Source organism: Epargyreus clarus, unplaced genomic scaffold, assembly GCF_041222505.1.
Source record: "Epargyreus clarus isolate Ecla_fem2 unplaced genomic scaffold, WU_Ecla_fem_2.2 ptg000005l, whole genome shotgun sequence".
NCBI classification, from domain to species: domain Eukaryota; kingdom Metazoa; phylum Arthropoda; class Insecta; order Lepidoptera; family Hesperiidae; genus Epargyreus; species Epargyreus clarus.
In genome coordinates, this window is record NW_027332213.1 from 8,181,170 (window position 1) to 8,204,088 (window position 22,919).

Below are 22,919 nucleotides of genomic sequence, written 5' to 3' on the forward strand. Positions count from 1 at the left end.
TAAAATAAAAATACATTAACTATAATTATAGACAAAGTCAAAAAATATATTTTGTTTACTAAAGTGATGTGTCGAGTGACGAATTAAGTCATATAATTTAAATGATCTAAAATGTAGCATGTGTGTGGCACATTCCCGCGACAATATTGAATAAATTTCATACATTAACATATCACCATTGTACTTATTTACCCATAATAGAAATAAGCTACCAGTAAAGTACGAGATACGGCATGATTTCTCTGTCTGATTGTTTTTTATACAAGGTAAACAATTTGTTTTTTAGATTATTTTATTGGATTATATTTTAATTAATCATCGAAATACCTTTGGAATATTATAATTAATTGATCAATTTCGTTCACTACAATTTATGAAATAGAATTTAAACACAAATTATTAAAAAAAATGTTTTAATGTATCTTCAAAATCGTTATGGAACTAAATTATATACGAATACCATCATAAGAAACTCGTCATAATCGTATTCCTCATCAATAAATGTCTAAAAAACATATTTTGACTACAAAATACGTGTTACACAGAAACCACACAGCTGAATCCGAGTCTATAAATTATTATATTATTATTGTTATCATCAACCCATTACTGTCCCACTGCTGGGCACGGGTCTCCTCTCAGAATGAGAAGGATTAGGCCATAGTCCACCGCGCTGGCCAAGTGCGTATTGGTAGACTTCACATACCTTTAAGATTTTTTTTTATAAATCTCTCAGATATGCAGGTTTCCTCACGATGTTTTCCTTCACCGTTTAAGTAAGTGATAATTAATTTCTAATACGCACATAAATTTGAAAATCAGAAGTGCGTGCCTGGGATTTGAACATCGGACCCCTCGATCGAGAGGCCGCGTTTCTTAACCACTAGGCTATCACTGCTTATCTATAAGTCTATAAATAATCAAGCATAATAACTAATTAATGCTAAACAAAAGTCGCTATTAAAAGATAATTAGAATGTAAAACATAATCGTTAATGCACGCGGCTTCAAGCTTCATCAACATTAATTACACGCAATTTCTTAAGAGACGAACCTATATCGACGTTACCTAAGTTCTTATATAAATATGTGCAATCTAAGATATTAGTCGCAAACTAGAGTTGTTACTGCAGTAATTGTAGTTTGTCATTATGTCACGCTTTGATTAACAAGACGTAGATAAACTAAGTATTTACACTTTAATTGCAGTATTACATAAAACATAAAAATAACATAAACCATTACATAAAAATAACGATTTATCGATTTCAAAGTATTAGAGCCCTTCACGATTCAATTCCGAGGAACTACCGCCAAATCTTCAACCATGTATTCTGGTTTGAAGAGTGTGTTGAGGGAGAGACAATTTCACAAGGGCATACCAACTTAGTCCTCAGGGTTGCCGAAGTATTTGCCTTCAACCAAGTGTAAATTCCTCTCCAACCTATGCAGGTATCATAACAAATATCCATGAGCGGCAAAAATCACTTACTTAGGTAGAGTGCATGTATTTAAAAAAATATTATAGCTATCTGTTTTTGGCTATAATTTGAGCAAAGTTCGTAATCCTGATCCAATGTGAGTCGAAGAATCTCATAACCTTAACTTCGCCGTACCTTACTCATTATGGCGACCCCTCAAGCGTGGTATGAAAACATACAGACAACAGATACAATTTAAGAGTGTTATTAAGTAATAACACAACTTCAAAAGTAAATGCATGAGTATGATTTTAATTCCGAACCGTGCAGACTAAAATTCATATCACTAAGGTTAATAACCTGCTATGCACATGCTATAATACATACCTAAATGATAACATAATAAATAATACTATATTTTATGAGCTGTTGGCAATTGTATTATGAAACTGATAACAGGTATTCAAAAAAGTAGTACTCAAAAAGTCCGAACCGTTTAAATTATTTGCAAATTTGATCTCTTAATGGAAAAGCCACTATTTATCTTTGACGTACGAGTATTAAGTTTACGCATAAAGTTTTTATATATAATTAGATGCGAGAACTAATAGGGATCGGTGGTTTAAAAACTTACATACCTTGTAGTACAAATTATACTTATTAATTAAGAAGTTAAAATTTAAATTTGTTATAAAATAAAATCATTAGTTACTTTATTGGCACTCCTAAGGACCAGTATCTATTTTGCAACCACCTAGCTTAATTATCTGTTCAATTACAGCGTAACTTCCTGAATGGTATTCAGCTTTTGGAAGGTGGTAGAAGCCTTTGTGGTTCGACTCCGGCGGCACCACCGCCACACCTATTTCGGCCTAACAGCAGTGTTAGGCGTTGCTGTGTTCTATTTTGAAGGGTGTGGTATGGGAGATATACTATTCCTAGGCGTTCCAGCTTAGTCCTCAGGGATAGCGGCGCATCTGTGGTCGACCTCAGGTAGAAATATCTAATCCTATCTGGGGTTAATTACAGCTATATTGGTTCGCTAATGTTGACTGTGATATACATAATGTATATTTCAAATCGTAGTATATGCGTAATAATTTATTTATGTTGTTCGGTATAGTTATATAAAAGTGACTTAAAAACAACAGTAAAAAAGTAAAGTGACTTAAAGTAACAGTTAATTAAAATAGGAAATGAATCATAATAACGAATTGGAATAATATAAAATTTCCGCACATATTATAATTCTAAAAGTCATTCAATAATTGTATTCCACTACAACAGTTCCTATATTATTCAAAGCCCCATATTAGGAAACTCAGTGTTGTTAGCATTGTAAATACATCCACCGCTAGGTTTCAGCCTATCCGGGAACCGAACCCGGAACCAACGCTACAGTCCGGCACAAAAACCGCTTTTCCAAGCGATTCGTCAATTCTATCAATTATTTCTGACAAAGACCTAATCAATTCCAAATTTTAAATCGCAGTTCAGTTGATATAACATTATTATCAAATCTCAATTTAATTGACACGACAATATGATCAAAACTCAATTTAATTGATACCACATTGTTACCAAATCTGTGTCAACTATGTAACGTTGTTAAGAATGGAGTTAATAAACAATCTTACGATAGACTGCGCCCATTACGTTGCTTCCGGTTCCGTCAAAGCATGTCTAGTTATAAGAATGGCGTGATTTAAGCAATAATGATTACTTACACGCATCAGCGCGTTATGTCCGGACTGATTACATACGGTATTCGGTAATACGAGGCGCAACATTAAATTGATCTGGATGCAAATTATTCGTATAATGGAATACAAAACTTTATTTATAGCCTGATTATGTGTAAGACTTTTGAGTGACGCGTATAAAAAATCCTTGCATATATGTGTTTTACAAGCTCCTTATTTATTTTATTGTTGTGGATGTGAGAAATACATTTTATATGCGTAATTAAGCACATCTAAGATTTTGGTAATACAGGAGTTTCACTCCGTACTTTTGTACTCCAAAGGGCCTTGGCAAAGTATATCTCCCTTACAACCCCCTTCAAACTTGAACACAGCGCTTAACGCTGCTATTGTTAGGCAGAAATAGGTGTGGCGGCGGTACCGCAGTAGTCGAACCAGGAGTTCCACCACCATCAACATCTTTACATCCTATCGTTCAAGAGATTGGACCGTGTTATTAATGTGTGTAGGTTCCCATAATATAATGCGCGTATAAACTCGTGCAACATGATAAACGCCCTAAATGTATTTATTGAAATCACATTTAATTTATTTCGCATAAAATCCAATTTAATGACACCCTACTGACAGAGAAATGTAATGAATAATTTGCATCTAATAAACGAGGGTCTCTAATGATAATGAAGGGTCCCTGAGAGGTCCATTTCTGTCAAAAAAATCGTAATTGAGTCATTTTTATTACTGAAATAAGTGGTGAATATTCAAATACGCCTAAGCGATTTTTAGGAAATGAAAAATACAGAATGCACAGAATATTATCTCCGTATATCTTAGATTGTAAAGAAACTTATTGTTTACAGTACACTTACTTAAATAAACGTTGTATAGAGTATACTTTGTCAAATAAACACAATATATTAAGATATGGAATATAATAACAAAGAGAAATTGTAAACGTTACAACATTTGAATTTTGAAACCACAGAAAGTATAATTACAATTTTCCTGGAAGTTGATGTTTTCATACATTTACTCTAATGTGTTGGTAACTTCGAGGAAAAGAGAAAAGTTGTCATGAAACATTTTATAATAGTACAAGATCCGACAACGTTATTTTTAAGTCTTTTATACCTTTTAGACAGATTCTACGATTAGATAGTTCCAAGTTAAATCAGTCGAAATACACATAAAAGATTTAGATTTCTATTTTTAGTCTGAATTTGTGTATTAGTCTTTGTGTCTACCCAAAGTAGAGTTCTCGTAGTATTGTGGAAAGCTTCTTTTCTTTTAATTTGTTTTTCTAGAAAAAAAAATGCAAACAAAAAGATATAAGAATATTAGAGAAATATAATTAAGCCATAAAGATAAAGGTAAATAAGTAGAATTGTCTACCTACCAAAATATATCGACAAGTAAGCACCAAAGATTATTTAATTTCTCTTCAAAATTGTTTAAAATAAACTAAAAATGTTGATACTTACGATATTTTGAAAAGGCTCTCAGTATAAACCAATTCATCTATTAATATTTAAATTATGTATCAAATTTAATTAATTTGATAAAAAAACAGGTGATCCGAGCTCTTATGCAATCGAATCCTGGACTATAAAAACATATGGAATATGTTTGTGGTTTCGATGTGAGAAATTAATTTTGCGGGTTAAATAACGTACGTTAATTGTTGAGCACAAAGCTGTTTTCCGTTTACTTCAATCCGAAGTGTCTGAAATCTCTGTTAAATTTATTAATAAGGGATTGGGATAAAATAAAATGGGCATTTCAATTGTTTCATCTTAAAAGTGAAATGTTCCACGACGTTGAAATAAGGAGTAATTAATATGAATTATGAAAATATTGATAGCAGTGATGCAAGCAGTGCAAATGAAAGCAGTGATAGCCTAGTGGTTAAGAAACGCGGCCTCTCGATCGAGGGGTCCGAGGTTCAAATCCCAGGCACGCACCTCTGATTTTCAAATTTATGTGCGTATTAGAAATAAATTATCACTTGCTTAAACGGTGAAGGAAAACATCGTGAGGAAACCTGCATATCTGAGAGATTTATAAAAAAAAAAATCTCAAAGGTATGTGAAGTCTACCAATACGCACTTGGCCTGCGCGGTGGACTACGGCCTAATCCTTCTCATTCTGAGGGGAAACCCGTGCCCAGCAGTGGGACAGTAATGGGTTGATCAGGATGAAATATTCCACTGATAAGGTTTGAATTGCCAGTCTTAAAACTTTTTTTATTAAGTATAATCTACTGCTGTCACCAAAACGCACTTTCAAGTGTGGTGACGATTCCACAAGTCCGCTTTTCAAAACTTAAGAATATTTAACAGAGATTTGTTTATTTTTAAATTATTAAATTAAATTTGCCTAACGTTATACTAAATTACTCTATAAAAATTATAAAAAATACTACCTTTAACAGCTCAAAATATCTTAAGCAAACAATATTGTGAAATCTAGTAAAAGAAAAAGATAGGTGTCAACAATGTATTTGTACAATAACATAACAGGGTATAAATAATAACCTGTACCTATTAAACAAGTAAGATAGTCGTCACCGTTTAAATTAATTAAATGCAACTGGCATGAACTTGTCTTAAGGAAGTCTCATAATATGATTATAGAGATCGTTATGATTCATAAATAGATATTATATATCACAGCCCATTCGATCTTAAAACTTGTTTAGTTTATGATAAACAGCGGTGATTCCCGGCTTCACTGGTTAAACTATTATAGCACGCGACTATGGTTCTCCCGTTTTAATTAGGCTCTAATAAGACTAGAATTTCTCCCAGTTCGATTTAAACTGGCAGAAATAAATTAAACGATATATGTTACAATTAATTGGCACTGATCTATCCTTTATGAAAAAGGGTTATTAAAGGGTAGTATCCTAATAATAAGTAAGAAATGTCGCCTATAATTTACATCCCCAGCTAAGCCACTGATGCAACGTCGACATTAATCTTGTTCTCTCTTCATTATTATTAGTATTTTACGAAGCAAGTTCATGCATATAAATATAATTATTTGATAAATTGTAATGCGTAATCAACGTTTATTATTCAACGCTTACCTAAGTTAACCTCTTAATTATATTACATATAATTATCAACGTGAAACAATAAACGAACCATAATTATGTGTAAGCAAGCAGTGCAAAACCATTTAGGTTAATTAAACGAGATTGCAAACTTGTCTTGACGGAGTCTCATCGTATGCAAATGCGAAGCAACTTGTTTGAATGCATAAACATAAAAATTGATGGTCTCTGCCACGGTCACACCAACCTTGGAAAGTTGTTATCCCATTTATTTTTATGTAATAGATGTAGCAAATTAACAAGTGTGAAATCTAACGAACGTCCTGTGGTTAAAACCTATGAATATATAAATGATATATCGTCATAGTTGTAGAATAATAACATAAACATAACATAGTCGGATTTAACAAATACTTTACAGGATAGCCATTTCAAGTTATTCACAAACGTCATTTTACTATGCGCGCATTTCAAGTTCGTCGTTATACTGACTGATTAATTAACTAAAATACATAGATTTTTATCTGATAAAAGTGAATTTCGCATCTTTGTCACATCCGCCTTTGTTCTATGACTATGACGATATGTTAATAATTCTTAATATTATACGAAGATCCCTGTCTAGTCTTTAAGACGTCCTCGACGTCTGAGGAATAAGTTTTACATAAATGTTAAATATAAAAAATAAACCAAAGAAACTGCTAGGTTCAGGTTTGAAGGGTGTGCTAAGAGAGACATACTTTTTTGAGGCATTCCAGCTTAGTCCTCGGGAGTAGCGGCGTATTGGTGGCCGACCTTAGGTAAGAATCTATCTGTAGCTGATTACAGATATCCATGGACGGTAGTAGTCACTTATCATTCGGTGAACTTCGTGTTCGTCTGCTACTCCTATATTACAAAAAAAATTCGTCTGCCAATCTTAATAGGCGATGGGTTAACCAAAAGTTATGTATTGTAATTTGTAATGTATTGTAATTTGTAATGTACTTATTGAAGCTGTAAAAATAACAGCCATCGTGTACAGTACGAGCCAAAATTTACCGCTGTAAGCCAGACAACGTCATTTGTCTGCAAACGTAATTGTCTGCAGACAGTCTCTTGAACGTTCAACTGCATCAATTGTATACAGTACTAACAGTTTATATTTTAACTAAGATAAATATCAACTAACAGGCACAAAGAAGTGGTCTGAAGTTCAGTTTCTTAATCTAGACGTCCGAGATACGAACCCAAGGCAAACTTTATCTAAGTTATGCGAGTGTAAGAAAATAATTATTATATTACCGACTTTAAAGGTAAAGCAAAATATCATAGACGCCTGAGAATTTTTAAAAATCTTAAAAGTGTACGAAACCTACCATTACGCACGTGATCAGCGTCTTGAACTACGACCTTTACCTAACTCACCCTAAGAGAAAACCCGTGCCCAATAAAAGGACATTACCAGGTTGACGACTTCATCTACATCAACATTAAACTAAAGATTAATGACCCAACCGACACGACAAATACTCTAATACTGTCGAAGATGGAAATGTTTCCTTATATTAGACAAGACTTATCTCCGGATTGCTATTATGTAAATGACACGTTTTACATAAAAAGGTCCAAATCAACGAATTGAAAAAACGGAGATAAAACTGAACTTTTATACACAACGTCCAAATTATTTAAATTAAGATTTATATCTCTCCCCATCGCTCCGCTTCATTCCTCATAGAATTTGTCGTTTGATTTCTGTTTCGTGACTAGAATTGCAAAAGATTTTTATGTATCAAGTAACTAGTATAAAAGATGTAAAGGCTTAGGTCCGTTTACATTAGGTGAATCGCCAAATGCGTTGGCCATATTCCTTTAGCCGAATTCGTTAACCAAATTGTCTTAGTGGACGACAGTATGTGAAATGCAAACTGCATTTGGTCTGTAACTGAAGTCATTGGCAGTCAAATACCGCCAACTGACGAGTTGATAGATGAGTTATGCGTGGTAGAAATTTTGCTATTAAACTCATACGGAACCATTATTAAATATATTTACAAACATCTATTTACACTTCTTGCTGTCAGCGAAACAGAATTGTTGGTGAGCCAACATAACTATCGCACTCGCTCAGTTTCCGAATCACTTAAGACTATCTTACAATAACAGTTTATGTAAAATTTATATACATATATGTTTTCGTATATTTTAAATAGCCTGACTCTTTTTATATGTTTTGGCATACTTTTAAGCAATCTGCCTTTTGCAGTAATAATACATTTGCAATGCAATTTATAATCAAAATCTTCGAATTTCTGATCATTCATAATAATCCTTTAAAATTGGTTAGCCGATACCGATAAATACAGATTTTATTTAATATGTGTATTTCATTGAACGGATAATAACATTGAGTACTAATTTGTACATTAAGCTATTAGCCAAATACCTATTTTCCAATAGTTGACCATGATTCAATATAATTCAGAGCTTTGAATTCGGAGAGCTTTTCATTTCAGCGTGGCTTATGGCGGCATTCTGTTTACAGTGGGATCATTATTCGCAAAGCCTTTCATTACCGAACGAGGGAATAATTTCGTCGCTCGATGCAACATGCATTCATACCTGTATTATGACCGGTTTGCTGTTTTATTTTTACCACTAGAAATTAAAATGGATCCTTGCAACTGTCACTAAATTTGCGTAATATCACACCTAACAACATTTACTTTCTGTTAAGACACAATCAATAACACACCTATTTCTACCTAATAACAGCAGTGTTAGGCACTGCACTGTTCCGGTTTGAAGGGTGTGGTAAGGGAGACAGACTTTTTCGAGGCGTTCCAGCTTAGTCCTCAGGGGTAGCGGCGCATCTGTGGCCGACCTAAGGTGGGTCTAATCCTATCTGTGTTTGATTACAGATGTCCATGGGTGGCAGTAGCCACTTACCATGCAGTCCACCTGGGACTGCATGCTCGTCTGCTACTCCTATATTATAAAAAAAAATCATGTAATGTGCCAATTACATAAACATCGCTTATCCCGAATAAATTTACTTTTTATCAATAGTGCGGACATATTTTATACATATTTGTATTCCGAAAATTTGTGTCGTCCGTTACCCTCCCAATTTTTTGGTACTCATAATTTTCTTTTATATGCCACAATTTTCACTCAGTGTAATCTGCATAATTATTTCTATCTCATGTTACATCAAATTAACTAGCAAGACCGTTTACTCTTTCTTACTTAATACATATAAAACATTGTAAGAAGCCTTCGTAAATATTGCAACGAGTGTTAATCTGAAAATCCCACACGGCTGATTTTATTACCACCCATGTTTTATGACCAAGCAAGATCATTCTTCAATGCAATCACTGAACGTGTAATAAACTGGCCCCCTACGATCCTGAAAGTTCGTAAACAGTATTCTTTAAGCTGTAATAAACATTTAATTGGTTAATGCTTCAGTTCTAATTACTTAAAGCTTTTTAAAAATATATTTAAGTTCAAATAAAAAACTTCCGTAAGTCTGTATATGTAAGTTAATGATTTCATTAGAAAATGTGCAGAATTAAAAAAAAATCACGGACTGAGCGATCATTTATCTCCAAACACTTTCCACGCTTTAATCATATAATGTTCTTTAGGTATTATATTTTAGCTAATATTATCATTTATTTATATTTTATATTAGCATTTATTTAAACTTAGGGAGGTAACATACGAACGCCATCGACCGTAGTCGGTCGCCAGTCGCTAACAACAGTCTTCGACATAAACTGTCGCTCATGTATTAGCACCCTAAGTTATGAATTAATATTATGGTGCGCACATTGCAATCTATATAAAACACATTTTAATTGAGATATTACTAGCTTATATTGTATTAAGAACAACTTTCATAAGGTTACGTGGTTCTAGTGTAATAATAATGAAAGTAGTTCTACCAAAATAATATTTACTTTTCTTTTTTAAAGCACTTATACAATCATTAATCAATACAATCTATTAAACGAGTAAGATATTGCGATTGAAATACATAATTACATACTAACTGATTTGCATTCTGTTTTTTCAACGTATAAATATTTTGAAGTAAAAGTATATCCTCAGGATAAATTATAATTTTTTACTCGCCTTGAGCATACAAATTAGACCAACATTGAAATGATAAAGACAAAAATATGTACCTACTATTTATATTCTTAACATTGCATTTCAGCGACAACATTCTCTAATCTATGTCATTGCAAGTTAATTACAATTTAGAGCGCTGAAAATAAACTATTCATGCAGTTATAATATATACGCTGAGTATACGCTGAGTTCAAGGCTCTAAATCCTAAAAAACTAGGTTGTAAATGTTATAATTAATGCACTATAGATAACCGGTGTGGCGCAGGACTGGATACTTATACCCATTTTTGTTTTATAACGTTGTCACACAATATTTTTATATGATGAAGTAGACTTAAATATGAAATTCCCTTTAGTCCTGAGGGGTATATATGTAAGTATGGGATATGACTGAGGTAGAAGAAATAACAGTTCAATTTGAAATTGATAACAGATACAGACGTAGTATTATGTTGAAGTTTAAAAAGTGATAGATCCATTTTGGGTTTAAATGCTTATGCTATAGAATCGATCTACCTACTAATAAGGTAGTACCTACCTAATAAGTTAGATACTGATTTTAAATGTGCTGCAGTTGCCACTTAATTCTTTTAAATAAAAACAAACTACTTATACGACAATAAATACAAATAGGCAATAATAATATGAACTCATACAAAAAATGCCAAACAATGATAAATCATTACGACTATGTATAAAAAGCCTATTAAAACGTTACCTTGACTTTGTTAGAGTGGTTTTAAATAATAATTTTTACGCAGGAAAAATGTGTTCCGCTGATTGAATTAAACCTTATGGCTTATTCAGCCTTTCAAGAAAAACATTACAATGCACGCGATGACTTGTTAATCACTGAATTGTAAACTGTATTGTTATGACGGTTGAATGATTGATGCAAGGTCGGTGAATTGGTTTCAGCTTAAACAAAACTCATCAAAGCATGGTCATTTATAACCTGAATTCAAATGTCATGGCGTTGTCAGTACTTTCGAACTTTTAGTTGCCCGGAGTAATCTTTTAGTTATTGATTCAAATGTGAAATAGTATTTGGATTAAAACTAGTTAAAACTGTAATGTTAACTAAACTATGAAACTATCTGAGAAAGCGATTACCATAATACTTTTGTAAGCAGGGAGCTGTTATGGGTACAATCATTGGGTGCGATCAGCTAAGTGGACATGTCAATGATAAATTTAAGTTGTATTATGAGTACTTGTGCACTTATCTTTATTTAAAATGGCAATCACGATACAGAAAATCTTAGTGTGGAATCCCGTGAGCTGAAAGATAAAATTGAACACCTGGTGAAAAAATAACTACTGCTTAAAATCATTATCGGAAAAGGAAATTAATTTAGCCTATGTCATTCTCACATTTTAAACAACAGCATGCCAAAGAATGAGACTACACTTGAAAAAGATTACCCGCTGCAGATAAGTAATAGCACTATATTTGCCTTAGTACCCGTGAATGGAATTATTGAAAGATTTATAAAAAAACTGTGGAAATTTGATACACCCAGTTGCACCTCAGAACATATTCTTCCGGCAACAACAGTATAGTTACGAGAACTGTCTTGCTCCGTTGCAGAATCTCGATCCAATTAATGAGATAGTAAGTGAAGCAGTAGCTACATACATATCAACAAGTCAATAAATAATCAATCGTGCGTGACTAAGTTAAATCAGAAGTTTGATAATAACCAAAGCAACCACGCACGTGAAATACTATTACGTATTAGTGATCGTAGTAGTACTATTAATACTACTACGATATACTACTACGGTAATACGGGACCTTTTTTATAATATAGGAATAGCAGACGAGCATGCAGTCCTGATGGTAAGTGGCTACTGCCGCCCATGGACATCTGTAATCAACTCCAGATAGGATTAGAATTTCCTACCTGAGGTCGGCCACAGATGCGCCGCTACCCCTGAGGACTAAGCTGAAACGCCTCGGAAAAGTATGTCTCCCTTACCACACCCTTCAATCGAAACACAGCAGCGCGCAACACTGCTGTTATTACGTAGAAATAGGTGTGGCGGTGGTCCCGCCGGAGTCGACACACAAAGGGTTCTACCACCTCCAATATGAATGATTCTATTGAATGGTAGTTTCTATTATATAGGGGTCAAATTATTTCTCGTGTTAATTTACCGACTTAAATGTAACTAATTGCATTCGTTAGACTGATTTTTTTATATTATGTATTAGTGATTGTAGTATTGTAGTAGTAATAGGAAAGACAATAGACTTTTTATTGAATGATAGTACCTATTATAAAGAGGTCAAATTATTTCTTGTTTTAATTTACCGTCTTAAGTGAAACTAATTGCAGTCGTTAGACTGATTTTTTTTATAATTATTGGGTTCAATGACCTCTAAATAGTTGATGTCAGATAAAAATAATAATTTGCAAAGATTAACATTTAAAAAGTGACGTGCCTACAACTTTACATTTCTGGAATAGTTCAAACACCTTTTACACAACTACAAGATTTATAAACCATAATAAAATTTCATTAATAATCATAGATTAATAAAGATACTTCGCCGCCTTGAAATTGAATGATGCCACAAATGGCTTACTATCGTAAGTTCTTTTTTTGAATTCTTGACAAATAAAAACATTTTTAGAGAAAATTTACGAATAAATAACTAATACTGCGTAATTTACATGAATTTACATAATAAATAAATAATTCAATTTATTTTAATTTCAAATATTTTAGGTATATTTTACCACGGAGACGTGGCAAAACTTTTTTACGCAACTATTTCAATTCTCAAAACTGGGTACATTTTCTAGTTAGGAGTGAGTAATCTTTACTAATCTATGTTAATAATATAATAGTTTGAAAGTAGCAGTTTCTCACAACCCCATAGTACTAAAATGTGACCTGCGCATGCGATTTTTATTACATTTTTCCCACAGAGCTTGCAACACTTTTTTAATAGTGACGATATGTTATGTGAGTTCATCATGCAACATATTTTCTCAATAAAACATTATTTTTACCAATACACTCAATCTGATATTTTTTAATTATTTTCCTTAACAATTTAGCGACTGTCAAAATAATTTATCATTCAGGTAAAAGAGTTATGAGGTTTTAGTTTGGAAATACCGACTATTCATCAACATAAATAGACAAAGCAAAATCGTCTTCAATATAAATAAAATCGCGAGTATTTTCCTCTCGAATGAATCATGTCATTTTGTAATTAAGTCAACGTGACCTTGTCTCCCTAATGTCCTCGAAAAGGTTCGAAAGGCGATCGAGAGATCGCATTCTGTATATGATGTAATCGCGTCTTTACTTAATGCTCGTAGCAACCACCTAATGATAAAAAATCCACCAACTATAACAGAAAAGAAAAACCCGAAAAATATAAGATACAAAGGAACAGAAATAGGTGAACCCCGCGACGCTCTACATACTAAATATTTTTCAGAAATCTAATATATCGCCATGCCTCACACGGCTATTTTGGATGGTTTGTTTTATTTATAGCCATTATTGTTTTTATTCCCCTTTTTTGTATATATGTACATAATTATAGTTATAATATAGGTATTGTAAATATGTTTTTATATAAATTAAATTGTTTATATATTACTGTTTTATAAATTTTGTAATGCGCCCTGGTGTTGAAATAAGTTGTAAGTAAGATTGTATCATTGAATGACCGGATATAACAATAGTTTGAAACAATCGAATCGGAAATTCGCGCTCTTTTTTCCCATAATTGACTTCGTTTGCAAGAGTTACGCCATACTTTATTGATCCTGTCTTGTACTATATTTAAACAATGCTTTACTTGTAACGGTACTGTGCACTTCCATTGTGCTCGTTTCATAAGTACAATGCTTCTCAACCGTGGAATGTCATCGTCTTAATTATCTGTCATATACAAGTGAACAGAGACAAATTAAGTGATCTCGTATTATATCTACTATAAGTATTATATAATAGTCTTGTTATATTCTTATGTAATGTTCAAAGTATGTTTATACCTATTACTAAATGGTTTTATATTTGTTTTTGTACTACCTTCGTTTAGTATAGTTATGTATAGTAAAATGATTTGCGATTTTACTGTATATAGACAATTAATGCCATTTCATTTCCGTGAGAAATAATTATTGAACATAGTCATTAATCATTTTAATGTTTTATGTATTTCATAAGATTCCTTGACAGTAAGTGACGCTTGCGTTATTTCTTTATTAATATCATGACGAAATATATATTTTTTATAGATTTTTATTTATGACATAGAATTTTTATGCTGGTGGTTGATCGTTTTAAATAAAAAACTGAGGAAGGGCTATTAATTTATTAATATTTTATTAATATCATTTATTTTATATATTTTTATTTATCTATTTGTGTACCTACACAGAAACATAATAAGAAAGAGCATTATAAAGAAACTAGGTATCGCGTGGGTGCGCGAGCTGCAAGCAGCTCGCGGGGAAATGTCTTGTTTAGTTTTGCGTGCAAGATTTTTTACAATTCTTGTTTTTATATATTTATTGAAAATTTGTTAATTTTTGGGGCCGTTTGTAAAGGATATGAGTTAATATTTGCAAAATACCAAGAATTTGGGACCTGATTTTTTTGTCTATAAGCCATACGTTTAAAAAAACATAAGGAGACAATAACTTGAAATATTACATACAAAAATACCTATTTATAAAACTTGTTATTTTTTGTATGGCAATACTAAAATATTTTTTTACCAAAATGTGTAGTCTATTAGTACATACGCGTCATATATTATAAGGCGTTCAAAAATATACAGCAACTTGAAATATTACATAAAATAGTGCATATCGACCCAGGAATGCGTTATTGCTGTTACGCCAAAAAATCTGGAAATACGTTATATACATATTTGGAATCAGATTTTTTTTTTGTGTTGAATGACCTAACACTCGTAGCTCTAAGAGCATTTTAAATTCATTTACAGCGTAGAAAAAATCAATGAAATGTTTTTTTCGACCTTAAAATGCAGTAACCCTGTAAAGATCGTTCGTTTTATTGTACTGCGCCTATTACACTAATTTCACTATCAGAACATTTAAACACAGCACGGGTTACAGCGTTGTCGCGCTCCGAGAATTTAAGTCCCTGCTCTGTGACAGTAGTAGTATTTTAGGTATAAATTAAATATTATAATTACAGTCTTTGTTTAGAATATAAAAAAAATGTAAAAAAATACGCGATTAAAGGGAAAAAGGGCTAAGTAGATATACTTAAAATTATTGCTTCTACCCATTTTTTTAACGTGGAGGCTTCCATGAGGGCATCCATGAGGATTATTTTATATCAGATCAGAAGATCGGGGGATCGGGGGAAGAGAGGGAGAAGGGGTATGTCAGACTCTTATCAACTAAATCTCCGCGGCGTTCCTCTGGACGTTCAGAGGCGGGTCACGAGAAAACGTTAGCATTACGTTCACGACCTGGCAACCAGACACTTGTTACAGTGATGGCACCTGGCCATTGACACCCGCCCGATCCGGCACAGATAATTCCAGAAACAACCATATACCTAGAGTATGTGTGTCCGACGGAAAGACAGGACGCCCTCGCGCTTACCTAAGCACTACTTCAATAACGGACGAATTGCCTCAATAGTCCTCAGGACGGCGCTAGGACGCACCAACCTTGAGTTCCACGTCTCGGTAACCCATTGGCGCAGCTAAGCTCTGTGTCTCTCCAATTCCTGTCGCATGGGCAGGCGGGCAGTATCGGTGTGCTTCCTCGCACCACTAACGTAGCGACGCAAAAGTCTTCGCTCCCAAATCCCAGGGCAAACTTCCCGCCATCACGTAGGCTGCTTCACATGAAAATCTACCCAAGGTCGCCGCCGATCTTAGGCGCTGAGGGATCCATCCAAAGCGGGGTCCAACATTTCACCGGCTATTCAGAATGAATCTCAGATACGTCCGCAATTGCCTCACGTCGATACGAACTCCGGAGACGACGATAGGAGCATCCTGGAGCGGCGCCTTTCGAGGGCCATGAAGCATCGCCATGATCACCATGAAGCACAGCCTCAGATTTTTCAAGATTTTTAAACACAACTGCCGTATGCGGCCCGCTATGAATACCATGCTGGCGGTGACGCGCAGGAAAGCATCCCCAAGGTTTCCGCTACAGGCAATCATTAGGGAAGGGGAGCTCTTTGTAGCACTAAGTTTCAGCCGATATTCCACAAGAGAGGACCCAGCATCAAACTCTGTGGAACTCCGCACGATATTTCCCGCCGACACCATCGGTCTTGGCCAGGGTATTCGACCATACGCCTAAATAAATAGTCCCCGACAATCTTCTCTGAGGGGAACATGTTGGCCATATCAAGTGATACCGCCAACATGTCCTCACCCCGGGTAACTGTATTCTTCGCCAGGGACTTCACCTACTTAGGTATCGCCACCTATATAGGTTCTCTACGTAGCGTAAATAAGTACTAAGAAAGGCCTTTTGAAAATTCTACCCCTAAGAGGGTAAAATAGGCGATGTCCGTTTTTTTGAAATCCTTTAATTTTGAAGCAACTACTATAAAATTTAGTATTTGACTTCCTGGATAGGAACAAGGACATACCCATTTATCCCCTCCCTAAAAATCAACCCCGTAGAGGGTAAAATAGGGGTTGAAAGTTCATTTGAACAACCGTCAATTTTGAAGCGAACACTATCAAATTTTGTATCTGGCTTGCTGGATAAAAATAATGAAATTCTACCCATAAAGAGGTAAAATAATGTCTGGAACTTTGAATTACTGAAGTTATATATTTTATAAATGGTGATTTTTTTTTCGCGAAATAGTAACACGTGTTAAAAAAAGTTAACCAAACCTATCGAGTAGTGTATCAAAATAAAGGAAATCAAAAGGAGATAACACGTACATTATGACAGTACAGTCTGACTAAATGAGTAGTGTTGCTGTGCCAGAGTTCTACGCAAAGGAAACCACTGAACTTTAGAGTGCTGGAATTTTACTCAAAGGTTCTTTATACCTATAGCGTAAATGAGCACTACGAGGATAAAATTGCCTTTTTAGTGCAGTCGGGTTTTTGATTTTTTAATTAAATTACTTGTTTTATATATTTTTTTATGTTCTAACCTAACCTAACCTAGCAAATTCTACATACCTACTATTTTTTTCTGTACTAATGTTACAAAAGTAAAAGATTATTTTTTTATCATGATTCAAATATAGTGACAGAACATTTTGTGGTAAGACTCCGGCGGCACCACCGCCACACCTATTTCTGCCTCATTACAGCAGTGTTAAGCGCTGCTGTGTTCTGGTTTGAGGGGTGTAGGCAAGGGAGACATACGTTTCCGAGACGTTCCAGCTTAGTCCTCAGGGGTAGCGGCGCACGTGTGGCCGACTCCAGGTAGGAATATATAATCCTATCTGAGGTTGATTACAGACGTCCATAGGCGGCAGTAGCCACTTACCATCAGGTGGACTGCATGCTCGCCCGTTACTTCCATATTGTGAAGTGTAAAAAAGTGATCACTAAATGGCCGAATAGACAGGTCGTATCCCTGTATCATCAGGATTAAGGAATTTGATATTGAATATCACAAGCACAAATAACTTACTTTTATTAAGTTGAAAATAATTGTATATTAACAGGGGTGAGTAGGTTAAATTTGTGGTCAGTACATGGATGGGTGACTGCCACGTAATTTTATTTGTCTCCTCAAACGTTTTCGTTATTTTGAATTTGCGTTCAGCTGCTGGTTCCAGATGCTAATATATAAGTCTGGTGAAAACCTCAAAAATTATTGTTTTAAAAATTAAAAGTTTTAATGTTATTGGATATCCACAACCACTGTTTTTCTTATACGAACTAAAGGATTTACTTTACCTATTCGACTTTCGTTATTATATCGGACCATCGAATATTTATAACCTGAAAAATCTAGACTGGTTTTTGAACTTCACGTCAAATTCAATTCTGAGAATTCTGGAATACCAAATTCTGGGAAGAAATGATAAATGACAAACTAAAGGAAAAGCGTAAATTTTAAGAATATACATAGTTTTTCTAATTAATTTGGTAGTTAAGTTCCCGCCATTCATTAACTTAAACATCTCGCGTATTAACAATGTTTTTGGTCTAATATTTCAAATCATTCAGAAGCGGACGTTTTGTTCTTCTAGAATTTATATTTTTATGTTTGACTTAGTTACCGTAACTAATCTTTAGGACCATTATAATAGATTTTCAACTTGCTCAGCGTGGAGTTTCGCTTAATGCAAATGTAAAAGTGACAATTTGGGAGTATGACTTTTTCAAGTAAAATCCTAGTGATTACTTAACAAAGAGATATAGAAAATCATATGTAACGTTAAACCGAAGTAGTAAACAATGAAAAAGAAAAAAATACTAATTAATAAATTATCTATTTTTATTTAAAATATAAATCCTAAAAACGGCGGGAACTTAGTTGCCAACCTATTAGTTAGTTATACTAAGCCGTATGTTACGGTCATAACATCGAAGAATTAGTTGATTAACCAACAAATTCTTCAATGTTATAACTTACGTATACTCCTAAGAATTAAACATAAGTCATACGTGATGTATAATCTTTAAGGATCAGTATGCCAATATATGAAAAAAATATATATTCTCTTCAAAATTTTCCTTTTCCTTTAATTTGTGACATAACATTACTTCTCAGAATTTGATCCTTATAAGAGACACTATCAGATAGTGAAATAATATACAGGATGTATTATTTTTCAAAATGAACTCGTTCGATTCTCGGCTAAGGAAGAAAATATTTTAAGAAACTAATGATGCAGTTTTAGTTTTTATCAAAATCGGCCTCGTAACTCCTTTCAGCATTTTTCGCTATTCCTTATAGTTTCGGATTTGGCCCTGAAGGCCTATTTGAAAAATTCATCCTGTATAGGTGTATCTGGAGATTGCTAGCATGATCGGCTATTGGGACCACGTAACATACGCAAACGGTTGGTCAATGCTATCGTACTGAACTTTCGGGCTTGGCTCTTCGCGAAAGGTCATGCAATATACCGGTTGACCCGGATACTCACCGGATGTGGCCGTTTCGGTGAGTATCTAAACAGGATAGAGGGAGATGACGGCCCAGTGCCATCATTGCGGGCACTACGAGGATTCCGCATAGCACACGCTGCAGTACTGCCCACCGTGGGAGTCTCAGCGGCGGATCCTCGTGTTAAAAGTGGGACCGGACCTGTCTCCAGCCCCATTGTTTGATAGCTCCAAGATATAGCATGATGATGAGGCCGAGCGAGCTAGGGAGCGCTCAGCTCGGAGGAGGATTCGCCGCGGGTGTACATAACGCCCATCTGTCCCTGTAGTTCCGGGACCAGAATAGGGTTACGGTATCCTCTGCCTGACTTAAGAGGCGACTAAAAGGGGCTTTCGGGTTGCGGGTGGGAAAAGTGAGAGCTCGAACCGCCCGGGTAACGACAGGTATGTGTGGTCGCATACCATCGTGCAGATGGTAGATGCACCAGATAGACTGGTGAGCGTCATGCTCACTTCGGCGGAGCCCGACGGGGCAATGCGCTAAGAGGACGGTTGTGTTCCTTTGGAAATCCCGAAGTCCTTCCCACGGCATAGGGTACCTTTTGAAGGTTTCTCATCTTGTGAACAAAAAAAGGTGTATCTTGAGGGAAGCATAATAGGTACCTTTTTATGTAATATAGGAGTAGCAGACGAACAAGCAGTCCAGACAGTAGCCACTTACCATCAGAAGGACTGATAAAGCCTTGTACTAAATTAAAAATATTGTTTAGAAGTAACGGACGAGGAAGATGTTGATGTAAAAGAAGAGTGATAACGAAACAGACAAATTAATCAATAATGAGATGAAAGGTTTTGTGAGCTGAGTTGAGGCGTTGAAAAAACCAGAAAAGTTTAATTATAACGTTTAAGTGAAAATTATTTAAAATTACGATCTCAGTTTTTTAAGATCCCGTTATAATGTACGATTTTTTTCTTAAGTCATTTCAATTATATTTAAAACGTTAAAGAATTACATTTTCATTACCTGCAATAAAAAATAAAGTAAGATTTTAAAATGTTTTAGTTTTAGACCAGATCCCTAAATACGTCTTTTTATTTTAATATTAATTTTGTTTATGCCACAACTTACAGCATTTTTTTCGCGTAAAAAAAATAAACTCATCGGATTATAGCTTTTTAAAGTAACAATGAGTTAAAAATATGATGTTTACAGCATATACGCTTTCCAAAAAAGAGATTACATACGTATAGTGCATATTTTTTTCGTATGGCAACACTGAAATATTTTTTCACACATTGGTACAGTATATACCTAAGTACCATTAAGCGCCTCATACAAAAAAATTGATGTCAAATGGTGGAAACAGTCTGAAACATTCGATAATCCTGTTGAAAATGCATTTGTATGAAAACATTTCTTTTGATTATGGCGACATTGGATATTGTATTTTTTACGTAACGATCATTTTAAGTAAAAAGTTTCTCCTCTGTCAACGGTTCTCCCTCAACTATTCAAAAAGTGAAAATCATGAAAAAAAATCTGTGTGCCAATGTTGCCAGTTGATTAATACGAAAATGGTCAAATGTCATTACGGCATCATGAAAATGTCCAAATATACATCATAGATTATGGCCCTTCTTTAGTAAATCTTATATTTTAACCCTCTTTAATAACTCACAAAAATGTAAAAGATTATTACATTTTATATCCTTTACTCGAGTACATACAACATCCACAAAATATGTTTCTCTGTGTCTGTTAATAAATAATTATAAATTATTACGTAAGAAGAGAATCTAACATCTTACGTCCTTTCCCACTATGTGCATGGTAGGGCTACACTCCAAAAAGAATAATCACGACTAAAATTCATATAGGTAACGTAAGCCACAAACAATTTAACACATACAAACAATTTAACTCAAATAAACAAAATACTCAAAAACTCAAGTCATAAATAATTTCAAACCAGTTATTTAGCCTTATAGGCAGTGATAGCCTAATGGTTAAGAAACTCGGCCTCTCGATCGAGGGGTCCGAGGTTCAAATCCCAGGCACGCACCTCTGATTTTTCGAAATTATGTGCGTATTAGAAATTAATTATCACTTGCTAAAACTTGCTTAAACCTTCTCATTCTGAGAGGAGACCCGTGCCCAGCAGTGGGACAGTAATGGGTTGATGATGATGATGATGAAAACGGTGAAGGAAAACATCGTGAGGCAACCAACATACCTGAGAGATTTATAATTAAAAAAAAACATCTCAAAGGTATGTGAAGTCTACCAATACGCACTTGGCCAGCGCGGTGGACTATGGCCTAATCCTTCTCATTATGAGAGAAGACCCGTGCCCAGCAGTGGGACAGTAATGGGTTGATGATGAGTTATTGCTTTCTTAACATACCAATAAGTTAGCTAATTAAGATTGGATCATATATGTACCTTTTTAAACGACTCATAAATAAATTTCGAAATATACTGTAATTGATAACCATTACTTCTCTCCAAATAATTTAAACAATTTGTCTTGCTTTTCTTCTTTCATATCTTATGACTCTTTTATGAACTCTGACTATGAATTCTTCTCCTCCGAAATGGTAACAAGTGATTTAAATACTTTAGTGTTGAATGCCCGGTCCATTATTTATCATTACATTCCAAAGACGACAGGTATTCACCATTGTTTGGTGTTCATAGGTATTCACCATCCAATATAAACATGAAAACAAAAATAAAACTTGCAGTTAATTTTATTTAAAAATGTAATTAAGTAAGTACAAGCTGTAACTATACTTTTCCAATTGTTAGTAACGTAATGGACACTTAGGAATAACGCAAATAGAACAAAATTTCAATAACCTAATCCCTTTATTATTATTATACGGATAATATAATGTTAAACAATATAACATCGATAACTTTAAAAATCAATAATTACTTTCGAATATTATCAGCACAATAAGCCGTAGTACTAATATATGACTGTTATAATTATTCGTAATATACGTTTAAATATTTAACACATACTCTGAAACGTTAAGTGTTAAATGTATGACAAAATATTAATAATTTGAAGCCTGCAAAAGTTGCATTATAACATTAAAGCTCTTCTAAACAAATATAACATTTGCTCATAACAACGGTACTGCCATTTTATATCTCGACTGTGTAAGTAAGAACTTCTAATATAGTAATCTTATGATTTATATCAAAATAAGGAAAAATGAAAACATAATTATTTGCCCCATGCAAATTCCTGTAAAACGGCCGGCTAGGCCTTTGCCTATTTAATAAACTCAGATAGAAAACTTAAGACAATCTGTACCAACCAACATTTGTATCGATTCTTAATTTGTTGTATTTAAATATATCCGATAAATTAACTTACGCAGTTTTACGCAGGCGATCCCACTGCCTAAATTGTTGGGGGTGTCTCCAATGAAAGGCTTGAATCAAGCTTTTTTTTAGTTTTTTTTATTTAATTCCAAGACCTCTACAAACATCGTCCTTGACATCTGCCGTTTCCCGCCATAATACCCTTTTGTTTTTTTTTTAAATC

General features: G+C 34.1%; 1 protein-coding gene across 2 annotated transcripts in view; it reads right to left on the minus strand.

Annotated features, from left to right (window-relative positions):
• The window catches only part of LOC140758027 (peroxidase-like), a 105,091-nt gene that overhangs the window by 59,530 nt on the left and 22,642 nt on the right, over positions 1 to 22,919 (minus strand). The gene's annotated exons all lie outside the window — the stretch shown is intronic.